Source organism: Lonchura striata, chromosome 10, assembly GCF_050655825.1.
Source record: "Lonchura striata isolate lonStrDom1 chromosome 10, ASM5065582v1, whole genome shotgun sequence".
Taxonomy (NCBI): Eukaryota; Metazoa; Chordata; class Aves; order Passeriformes; family Estrildidae; genus Lonchura; species Lonchura striata.
Genome location: NC_140712.1, coordinates 22,854,148 through 22,866,359, shown reverse-complemented (window position 1 = coordinate 22,866,359; position 12,212 = coordinate 22,854,148).

Sequence of the window (12,212 nt, the reverse complement as noted above, 5' to 3'; positions counted from 1 at the left end):
TCCCCCACACCCCCTCCTGCTCTCCCTGTCTCCTTGCAGCCCAGCAGCTGTCGTTATCAGTGAAATGACTTGACATTATTTTGCTGTACTTTGTTTCTATTCATTGATTTGTTGAATGAAAACTATTTATCTGGCACTGACACGCGAGATTGGAGCCTTTCAAGAAGAGGCAACTCTGCAGTATAATTTTGCTCCAAAATGAGCAGAGCAAGAGCTCTGTTAAACCAACCCAGCTGAAATCTCTGGCCCCAGGACGGGGTAGAAGCAGTGGCTGCTCAGCCTACAGAGGTGGTGTATAGGAAAGGCATCTTTCCTTATCCTGCCTGCCCCCTGGGAAGCCCTGCTGGATTCTTGTCAGAGGCAAATGAGGGATTTCTCTGGAGCTGGGGATGCAGGGAGGTGCAGGAGGGGAGGCAGGTGCTGGGCAGCAGGTGTACAATGTCTGACTGGAGTTCCCAACATCAGGAGGATGTGGAGCAAGTTGTGGCTGCCCCATCCCTGGAAGTGTTCAAGGCCAGGTTGGATGGGCTTGGAGCAATCTGGGACAGTGGAAGGCGTTCCTGCCCATGGCTGTGGGTGGAATGAGATGATGTTTACAGTTCCTTCCAAATGAAACAGTCTCTGATTCTGTGATTCCATGATTTTGTCTGGGTGTAGATGAGTTGTTCCCTCGGCAGGATGAGCACTGCAGTGCTGGAGCACAGTGCAGACTTGCTCCTTTGCCTCCCGTCTTCTCCATCCACTGTGAGTTCATCCCCATTTCAATATCGGGCATCCAGGGAAAACCACTTCCTGTGATCCCACAAGCCTGGAGAGAGGGTTGCACATCTCCAAAAACAGGTGCCAGTGGCTGCTGTGATTTTGTTTAAAAAAAACCTGGGCACTGTTACCTCAAATGCCAGAAGCTGGTTCCCTGCCAGCACTGCTCAGAAAAATCCCACCCCCTTGGCTCCATCAATACCATCCCACAGCTTGAAGGACAGGTTTTGCCTAGGGAATACGCTCTTGTTTGAGGGATTCAGGATCCCTTTTTCCCACAGAGCCCTGGCTCCTTTCTTTTCGGCACAATCAGCCCTCTTGCCGCTTTTCTTGCCTTTTCTTCCACCGCTTTCCCACATTCTGTTCACACCTTCATGAATATTCAGAGTCCATTGGCCATATGAAGCTATTGAGAGCTCTTGTTAACACTCCTCCTAATGACATGCACCTTCAATAGAAAACAAAAACACAGATAAGAGCTTGTTAGCGCAGACCCTTGTTCCCCACCTAACAAGGTTTCCATTGACTCGGACACTTGTGGTGACACATTGCTTGCTCTCACTGTTGCCTCTTTTGATTTGCGACTGGCTTTTACCGAGGGTTTTTTTTTCCTTCTATTTTTTTCCCCTTCCTTTTTTTTTTCCCTTTCTAGATTTTTTTTTATTGTGCGGTTTTAAGCTAATTAAGCAGAAGGTCAGGCTCCCCGAACAATGAGGAGCGGCGGTGCAATGCGCCCCGGGAGCGGCGTGCGCGCAGCCCCGAGCGGCGGGCGGCAGCCGGGCTGCGGCGCCGCCGCCTGGGAAAGGAAGAGCCGGGCTCGGCTCAAGAGGTGATTAAAGCTCGGCGAGAGGCTCTGGAAAGGGGCTGAGACCACCCGCCGCGGTTCCCAAGTGCTCCCCGGGTCCCAACCTGACTGGACATCCGCGGTGGCCAAAACACCACCCCCAAGGCAAAACACGACATCATCTGTGAGATGCTCCCAGTGATGCTGCTGACAGTTTATGGCCGATGTGCACGGAGAGCGGAGCCCCACAGCCACATCTCCAGTGGCACCTTCTGCCGCGGGGCTTCTCCCTGGGTCTGGAATCCCGTCCGGCTTTGGCGACTCTTTTCTTCCCTCCTCCAGTCGTGCTTTGCCTCCCTCCCGCCGTCACGGAGATCTGCCAGGCTTTCATTAGCTGGGCCCACCCATTCGCTGCCATGAGATGCCTGGCTTGTTGTTGTTGTTGGGTTTTTTTGGCCACACCTCATTATTCCTCCTATTATTAGGCTCTCGTGGTGTTGTTTGTCATCTTGTCAAGGCCCTGGAGTTTCTATGGATACTGGTCCCCTAAGTGGCCATGCTGTCAATTAAGACAGCTCCATGTCTGAACTCTTCCAGGGGACTTTGTGAAGATCCACAGATCATTTCCCTGATTTCCCTGCAGTTCCTTATGTAGCTGCTTTTTCCATTATGACTACTTGGTCAGGGCTCAGCGTATTCAGGTTTTTCAGGCATCAAAAGGCAGGATTACCTGCTTGGCTAGTAGAATTAGCTAGAGGGTGATGGGGTTAATAATAAATCACCAGATTTTATATATATATATATATATATTTATGACAGGGTGTAATAAATAAGCTATAATGAGATAATCATCATAGTGATGTAAGTAAAAGCACCAGCAACAAAACCTGCCATGGAATAAAAATATATATGCTTTATTATGCTTTTTTTGGACTCCTGGGAACAGGAAAAAGTGGAAAAGTCTCTTTTTCTTCCTCTTCGTGCTCAGCTTAAGGACTGACAACTGTGCAAAGCTGAGAGGATGCTGAATATTTTTTCTGAAAATAAGACTGCTGAAAGTTTCCATATAGAGCAATTTAAATTTTTTTCCTTGTGAAAGGCAGCATAAGCAAGCAAAATAAAAAGCATAGCATTTCCAGTGGGAAAATTAGACAGAAGGAGATCATGCTGGGTTGATCAGGACTTTACTGGGAACAGGCTGAGCACAAGGAGCAGCTTTGCTGAGCACCTGACAGTTCCTCACTCTCCTCTTGCTGTTCTTTGAACACCCAGTATATTTCCTTGGATAAATTTGCTTCACCTACTGATTTTCTTTCATGGGTGTTCTGTCTCCATGCCTGTACCAGCTCATTTTTGCTCTCTCTGTGCAGGTGAGCAGGACAGGGGAATGTTGCTGGAGCTCTCCCACTCTGTCGGTCACTTCATTTTTCTGTAACTATAAAATGTAGGTATTTAATGATTTCTCAGAAGTATCAGGAGATTTTCAGCCTTTAAACTAGAGAGGCTGAGCACTGTTTGCATTCACTCTCTGGTGAGAATTAGTATCTGGGGGCAGGAGGCAGCAGGGAAAAAGTCTTTGATTTGGATTTGAGTTTTGGCTGGTGATTATGATTCTTTATAAGCTCTAAACCAGTTTATCTCTCCCTAGGTGGATGTGTGCTGCCAGCAGTGCGATAATATCCATTGAGGGCCGCCCAGAGGTACAAGGAATAAACTCATCTGTTATTAGCTAATACAGGAAAGTGATTCGATATGGGTCTCAGAAGCTGGAGTAGATAAATAGGATGATAAATGTTGGCATTAGCAGACGTGACTGACTCCTCTGTCTCTGTGATTTGGTAGTGCCCAGTAATTAAATAGTTGGAGTTTAATGTATTTTAAACTAGAGCTGCAGCCTGTAAATCACGGAGATTATGCTCTTCCCTGCTGTGCACTCTCTGGGTCGGAGGAATTCCCATTGCCGTGCTGCAGCTGTCCCAGCTCCGCCTGCCTCTTGCATCAGTCGGGACCAGGAAAGGCAGCACCAGCCCTGCTGCTGCCCTTGGGCAGTAAACACATTCCCAGAGCCTTTCCAGCCCAGCAGGGCTGGTGCTGCAGCCCTGGAAGGATCCCAGCCCATGTCCTCTCCATCTTGGGTTGTCTCTTCTTTTCTGGCTGGAGCACCTTCATGCACATGTACACATGCAAACACACCCCAGGCCACTGCAGAGCTTAAATTCCAGAGGGTAAAGCATCCCAGTGGGGTCATTTCCTCCCAAAATCTGTGCTGTGTCACTGTGGGAGCATCAGCCCCTTGGGCTGGTTTTGCTTTCAGACATGATTTTCAGGATTATTATTTTCAGTTATCCCAAGTTCATAATTGTATTTCACACCAAGGTTGGCTTTTGTTTGCAGCCAGACTATGACTTGGTACTAAATTAAAGTGGTTGTCTTTTTTTATATATAGACCATCCAAGAAAGAAACCCAACTCTTTTCAATGCAGCTTGAAACTGTACTGAACTAAAAGTTACTTTTTCTCTATATACACAACTATTTTTTTTCTCATCTTTTGTTGGCCAGACCTGACTCTTCTGCTGGAGGTTGGTTGTATTACTCAGAGCTTCCCCATTAGCAAAGGACAAATTTAAACATTTCCGTGCAATTCAGCCATTTCATACCTTTTAACACCATTTCTGGATTAGTTCAGGCTTTTATTCAGAAATATCTGTGTGATAACTGGCCCCACAATCCAGACATGGCTTTACCAGAGCCCTGCTATGATGACCCTGAAATGCTGTCTGGAACCACAGCTGGGATAAAACTTGTCCCTGCTCTTCCTGCATATAATTATTTTTAATAAAATATATTTGTACCTCAAATTATTTCCTCTTCCAAGAATTTTATAATTAAACAATTAATTTTGATGTATCATTGCAAGTTACAGTCTCTGAGGTTTGCCTGCTGGTCTACATGGAGTGGTGGTGAGTAACTTTCCTTTGGGGGAAGGATAAAAATGAGTTCTGCTTTAGCTAAAATAGATGTTTCTTTGCTTTTTTGATGAGCAGAAGCAGATTGTCAACCACCAGCCTGAAGCAACAACTACTATTGCTTTCAGCAAGATCAGCAGCAGTTTAACAACTGAGCAGGAATTATTGGAGAGGAGTTGTGTTTTGGAACCCATCAGGTACCTTCCCCACTGGGCTTTGCAGGGAACTGGATCATCTGTAAATCATCCTGCAGCTTGTTTTTTCCATATACTTATGTTGTTTTCCTTCCAGATCACTTTTAGCCTGCCTGTTCCAGGTACATTGTGATACACAACCCACACAAACCCAGGGGACTTCACCTGTGAAGGGTGGTGTGGGAGCTGCCATCATAAGCTGAAGGACATGGGGACCTTCAGACTGTTCTGCCTCCATGGTGAGCTGTGGTAGGATTAAGGATCAAGCCCCTTTTCCAGGTGCCACTGCAACCCCCTTCTTTCCATTATGTTGTGCCTCCTGTGCCCCATCCTTTGAATAGAGGCTGTTCTTTAGTTGCACAAGGGGTTGTGGGGGTGGGATACAATGCAGGTTGCCCATGCACCAAAGGGATAGACTTTTACAAGCTCTTGCTGAGCTTTGGAATGAAGAAATATGTGAGTCGCTGTTGGACCAGAGAGGCTGTTTGGGTATGAGCATGGAGCCTTGGAAAAAAGATATTGGTAAGTGTTGGTGTAGATTTGACAGAGCTGCCCAGCAGCAGCTGGAAGCTTTTCCCATGATTAAACATCTGTGGAAGAATGAATTCCCAGCCCTGGGTGACCTACAATCTTAAGTGCTGAGGAGGAATGAAAATGCCCAAATCCTCTCATCCTTGCAGCTGGAAGTTAAATTTCATCCTGTCTGGTCCTCTCCTAAGCAGAGTCCCTGCCCTTGCAGCTAATGGCACCTCTGGTTGCTAAAATTATTTTAGCATAAATAGAAGTGACTCAAAGGAGAGTGGTGTGTGGAAAGCAGTAGAAGCCACCTGGTCTGATACAAAATGGATCTGGATTTTTTTAGCCAAGTGAAGTGGTAAATGGGAAATGCAGCTGGATGTAGGCAAATGCAAAGTGATAATTATGGGCAGTGAATGGAAAGGGTGGAATACAGCAGGATCACATCAAAGGTGGGACAGCCAGAAAGGAGGCAAGAGGTACTGAAAAAATCCCTCAGCATGACCCAGATAACCCTGATGGAATGGAGCAAAGTGCTCCCAGACCCTGCTGTACATCAGCAAAGGAACCAGGGGGCTGCAGAGGTTTCCCATGTTGAGAGTCAGCCCATGGCTTTGCAGCAGGCACAGCCAATGTGGCTGTGTCTGAGGAACTGCTCCACACAGCACTTTTGCTCTGGCACCTCTTTGAAAACAGAAATGATGGGTCATTACTGCAAATTTGCTGAGTTAATTCATTGGACTTGTGTGTGTGGAGTGGCAAAGAGGAAAGCAAAGGGGTCCACGTTTGCCTGCAGCCATCTTTTATGGTCCAAGCAGCCAATTTTCTGTGTAGCTATAATAAATCACGGCGACAGACACACAGGATGCTGCTGTCTTTATATAATTATTCCATAAATTGCCCCATTTTCTCCCCCAGAAAGGCCTCCCAGTCCCTTCTCTTTGCTGGAGCATGTTGTTATCCTGAACACAATATGACAAATGCATTTGAAGAACTTATTTTGTAAGCAAAGGGTAAAGAAAGTGAGCCTGCTCCTGTTTCCATCGCGTGGCTGTTTGCTCCAAGGGGATTTGCAAAGCAAGGGAAACGACCTTACAGCTCAGGAAATCGAGCATGATCTCCAGGACTGAAGGGAAAGCACGGCTGAAAAGCCAATCAACACAGAGCCCATCTGCCAAGGGAGTGGTGGGCAAGGGCACGGCCAAGCAGGGCCCTGCTCCTCCTTACTCCACTCTTCTTTCCACTGGGCTGTGGCTTGGAGGTGCCTCCTGCATTCCCTGGAATTAACTGCAATGATGGATTTTGAAGTCCCTCACTGCAGTGACAAAGGGAAGCTTTGGCATCTCTAACTTGTCTCTGTGCAAGGGGCATTTTATCACTGCTGCAGACAGTGCAAGGTCAGCCCAGCAAAGTCACCGTGATGACCAGTGCCTTCTAAAGCATCCCAGCTCCTTCCTGCTCAGATTTGCTTCTGAGAAGCTTTTAGTTCTTTTCTTATTCCTTTTGCATCCTCATTCCCTGCCTAGCTACAGTTTCAGGCTGCTTAGCTGGAAGGCACAGACCAGGGCAGGTTCTGCCTTCAACAAGTCAGATAAACTGTTCTCCTGTGGGCGCTCACCAGTGTAAAACCCCCACAATTCGTGTACAGCAGGACTTTGGGAACCTCTTGGCTTGGCTGGTGTTTTGATAACTGAGCTTGTGTTGTTTCTCTTTCCTCCTGCCTGTAGAAGATACTTCTTAAAAATGCAGCAAAGGGAAAGAAAAAAAAACCACCCTTTTTCAAGGATATAAAACTTCCATCAAATTGGCTGTGTCACTAGAGACCCAAAGCTAATAAGTTGATCTTACAGATGTATAATAAACTCATTTATTAGGTTTTTATTTTAGGAGTTGGTGGTATTAATTAGATTGATATGGCCCATAAATCACTTGATTTGGCTGAGCCCTCAGATACTTGTAATTTAAATTAATACAAGTGCGCTTAATTAATCTGATTAAATCTTGGGACAAGCAAGGCAGCGTTTCCAGTATCCAGGAGTACATCACAAGGAAAATGAGTATTTTAAGGTAAAGCAGCTTCTTCACTGCAGGATCAGTTTTGTTCAGCTGGTGGATCAGGGGACAAGAATGGAACTACAGGAGATGCAGCCCAAAAACAGACACTCTGGCTTTGCCCTGAGACCCAGAAGCTGGGCAGAGCTCATCACAGCTTCTGGACCAGGTGAGGGATTGACTTTCACAAATTCATGGCAACTGCTCTGGTCTTGGGGAGTCACGATCTTTTTTCATCCTTTGGCAGCAATAAATGAGTTCTCAGAAGATGAGTTTAAGACATTGGTGAGCATAAGCCACAGGCTGATCTCTGTTATGGTCACAATCTTGGTTTTTTACTCCCTTCAGTGCTACTGAGAAGAGATAGCATTTATTTCCAGGAGGGAATAATCCATTAATTGTTTCTTCCTTGCTCAAGGACCTGAGATCTTTCCAAACACAAGCTGCTGTGTTCCCCCGGCCAGAAGCAGACCCAAACTGGGAACAGAGCAGGCAGAGGTGTAGATGAGCTGACATGTCCCACCTGAGACTTACCTGCTCTGCATTCCCTTCCCATCCTCCTCAGGGACGTTTCTGGGTAGTGGATGATGATTTTAGTGTGACTTGCCTGTAGAAAGGATGGAAACCCTCCTGTGGGACACACTTGACAGGGTGCTCTCACAGGGGTGCACCCATCTTCTCCCCAGCATTGACAATTCCTAAACCTTTTCCAGGTGAATAACACCAGACACTCAGTGTTTCCATCTATTTTTTTTTTTTTTTTACAGAATGCTCTGTGCTTACAGCTCTCAAGATTGATGTTCCAAGTGTGTAGAGCCCAGGCATTTGCTGTGTAGCCTTTTCCCTACACTCCTGCTAATTTGCCTTAGTCTAAGTGAGCTCCTCTATGGATAGGAGTGGAATTCAGACCCTGTGGTGCACCCTAGCCTTGGTTCCTCTGTTGCCCACAAGCTGTCCATGTGGGATGGAGGTACAAGTTTGGTGTTTACAGCAGCTCCCCAGAATCTGGATGAAAACCCCTTCCAAGGCTGCCGTGGGGTGTCTAGCAGCAAAGCACCAGCCCAGGGCTCGTGCGGCCGCAGGTTGTTTCCGTTAGAGCGCGGACGCCATAAAATATGTTTTCTTTAAAAGCAGGAGATAATGCTGTTACAGCAGTTGGATTAATCTAATATTCTCCTTCATCTTCAAAAGAGAATTGCCTAAATAGCCAGAGAGGCACATTTTATGAGTCCTTCTTAAGGGCTATCAATCAAACCTTCCAAGAAAGGCACTGATGCCCTTTTGCTCACAAGAGGGAAATTGGATTCCCCACGGCTTTGCTTTCAGTCTGCTGTAGCCTTGCCGTGTAATCGCTGCATCGCAGAGGGTCTGGCCATCATTTTCTTCTACTGGTCTGAAGAAAAAACCCACATGGAGGAAACCTGTAAGAAGAGAGGGAAAACAGCCCAATTAAAGGCAATGATCTCTTAGCTCCCTGCCCTCTCTCCTGCCTGGATGAGGCAGATGTAAAACAATAGCTTTATTTGTGCAAGTTTTAATTGGGTAGTTCAAAGGAAGCAGCGGAGGCTCTTTTGATCTCTTGGTGTGTTTGAATGCCACGTTGCAACGGTGCCTGCTGGCCACGGCAGTGAACTCTTGTGTTAATTAGTGTTTATCTGAAATCGAATTAGCTCACAATTGCGAGAAAGCAGAGTGAAAAGCAGGGGATAAGCAGAGATTTGTGTCGTTCTCAGTTAGAGGTAAAAGCAGGTCTGTTGAAATTGACGTTAAAATAACTCAGAGAACATTACATTTTTGCTTTGTTTTTCTAACACTCTTGGTCAGATGGTCCAATTTCTCTTCCTAATACCCTGTGCTGCCTTCATCTTTGCTGAGTCTGCTGGTCTGCGCCGCTCATTGGAACTTAAACCATAAACCAACACCGAACAATGATGCATTATTTATAGGAGACCGAAGGCTGTGAGGTTGACAATAGTGCAAAGCTTCTCTTTCTTGTGGTCAGTAATCCATAAATAAATACATCATCTATTTAGGTTTGCAGAACTGTCTGATGGATGGGAATAGCCTGAATTATACAACGAGGGCACCAAGGACTTTGTGAAAGCCACCACCTGCTTTTGGGGCAGATTGGCCGTTTCTGAGTAAACTCTTGATGGAGACAGGGGGTGTGAGAGTTGCCCAGTCACCTTTCTGGTGCTCATCTGGGGAACTCTCTGGAAGGTAAAAGGAAATAGGGTTTAGAAATGTACAAAAGCATCAAATTCTCTGTGTGAAATATTAGCAAGGACACAATTTTATAGCTGAAAGTATCTTACCAGACAGTCCCAATTTCTGAGCAGAGAATAGCCAGGGTTGTGGAAATCAAACATCTGTCCAAACATCCATGAACATCTGCAGGCCTTCACCATCCTGGACTGGCTGAAATCTCATCCTCAGATCAGATCCAGATCTCAAGGTTTTTCAAGTTCAGGAATGGTTTTATTTCAACCTTGCTTTTCACTCCTAAACTGGTTTCAAGTGTCACCAGTCTAGATTTTCCTGCTTGCCCCTGTAATGAGATCATCAGTGGGGGGGCAAGGCACCCCAAAAATGCCGTAGTGGTGCTTGTTCTGTGTCCTTGGGTGTATAGCACTATATTTTCTGGGATTAACCACAAGAGGGTGGCATGAGGATGTGCACCAGGCAGCCTCCCTGCTTTGCTGCATGGCATTTTATAGCCAGCTCTGTAGATCCAATAAAACTTTGGAACAGATCCTTATTTTTTGGCACATGAGCATATTTCCCACTACAAATGAGCCTGCCAGGTGTTTCTGATGGCAGCCCTGATGGAGCCTTGATGTTACATGTGTTCTTTATGCATATTCCTTGATGTTACATGTGCTCTTTATGCCTAAATCCAGGCTCAGTTAGTGGGTACTGGAGCAGCTTATAAAATTTAGACTATTTAGGATCAAAACTTTTATTGGTCCTTGGTAACTGCTCTAGGGAGAAGTCCACAGGTGTTGTTTATGAGCAAATATTATTTTTCCTAGTCCTGTATGTTTACAAGACAGTGATGTTCCACATGACTGCTTTATGGCTCATTGGGATGGTTCTAGTAGGTTTTTATTTGTTTGTTGCTGACAGTGAATGAGCTGGTTAATAAATACACACAAAAAAAGTCTGTGACAGTAAGGAAGAATAACTGAAATGAAACAGATTCCTTTAATCTACAATCTCAGCCTGGATTGTCTTGGTATGTTTTTTTTCTGAACTGGACTGTCAGCAATCCAATGCAAATCACTCATCTCAAATGATCACAGCATCCCAGAATGGTTTGAGTTGGAGAGCACCTTAAAGATCATCTCATTCCAACCTCTGCTATGGGCTGGAACACCTTCCACTAGACCAGGTTGCTCAAATCTCCCTCCACTCACCCTGGTCTTAGGCACTTCCAGGGATGGGGCACCACAGCTTTTCTGGATAACCTATGTCAGGGCCTCACCACCCCCACAGGGAAGATTTTTTCCAAATATCTAATCTACACCTACTCTCTTTTAGTATGAAGTCATTCTCCCTTGTTCCTGTCACTCCATGCTCTTGTTAGAAGTCCCTCTCCCATCTTTTTTGTTGGCTCCTTTCAGAATCAGTCAATGTGTCTCTGTGTAAGGTAAATTTACATTTGATTTAGCAAAGCCTCATCCGGGTTATAAGTCCCAGGAAGAGCAAGAAACAGGGCACCGGGACACCCAGCAGCAATACAAATCAAAGAGACATAAAAACCCACTTCAAGTTTGATCTGCAAAGCTTTGCAAATGCTGGAAAATGCTTTAACATATTTTTCTATGTGCAGGCAGAGGGATGACGTTGGTACTTAGAATCCACCCTACTCTCATTCCTGCTCCATAGCCTGGCACCTTCTACATCATAACTCCCCCATCCTGGATCCATGCAGGTTTTTTCAGGGTGTGAGTCCTTCCTCACCCGTGGCTCTGGCTGTTGGACCAGGGCCCTTGCATGCAGAAATCCCTTTTGCCATGAACACATTTTAAATACAAGCTTCCGAATCTCATTACGTGCTGCCTTTTCCATTCGTTTTCCTCCTAACAATGCACCTGCCAATATCTGCCCCTGAGCTCCATTTTAAGCAGCATTTTCCATAGTTAATGTCACACTCTTGCTCCCAATCTATCTTTGGCAACTGCTGACTGCCTGCAGCAGGACCAGAGGAAGAAGGAAAGCCCTCCCTGGGTATAACAATAACACAACACCCATTCCTGGAAGAATGATGAGATAGGCTGGGTAATAAATATTTATAAGAGCAAGCGTAATGAAATGGATGTGTAGGATGCTGAGTCTCCCTTAGGGTTTGGTCATCACATGTTTTTTTCCTCTTTTCTTTCTTCCCTGTGATACAGAATTGTCCTGATGTCCCTGGGTTGTTGAGCAAATTGCTCATTGTGTTGCTCACTTACACCATGCATGTTATTATGTGCAACCAGCTGCTCCTGTTTGGCATTGCTCACGCATACGGAACAGGAGGCTACCATCACTTTCCTCGTCTGGAAGTCAACGTTCCCTCCGGTGCTGAAGTTGCTGCCAGACCAGAAGAAGTCTGGGAACAAAGTGAGTCCTAGTGGTAAAGGTCCCCGAGAGACTTCTTTTCTGGGAAGACCAAGGGTGAAGTCTTGCAGTGAGTTTGAGCTGATCCAGCTTTGTACTGCTGTTGAAAACTTCCTCATGTCTCTGTCTGTCTATTCCCATTGCTTTTCTTGTGCTGGCACAAACTCCTGAGTGATTGCACAGGGAGCTGGAGCAGGGCCCCGATTTTGTTGTTAATGTTGTCGCCAATTAAGTTTTCAGCACCATCCTTTCCTCTGTCCAGCTCCAGGCTCATTCAAGCACTAATGCCGTCACAAAGGAAAGAGCAGCCAACTCTTCTGGTAATTAGAGCTGCTTAA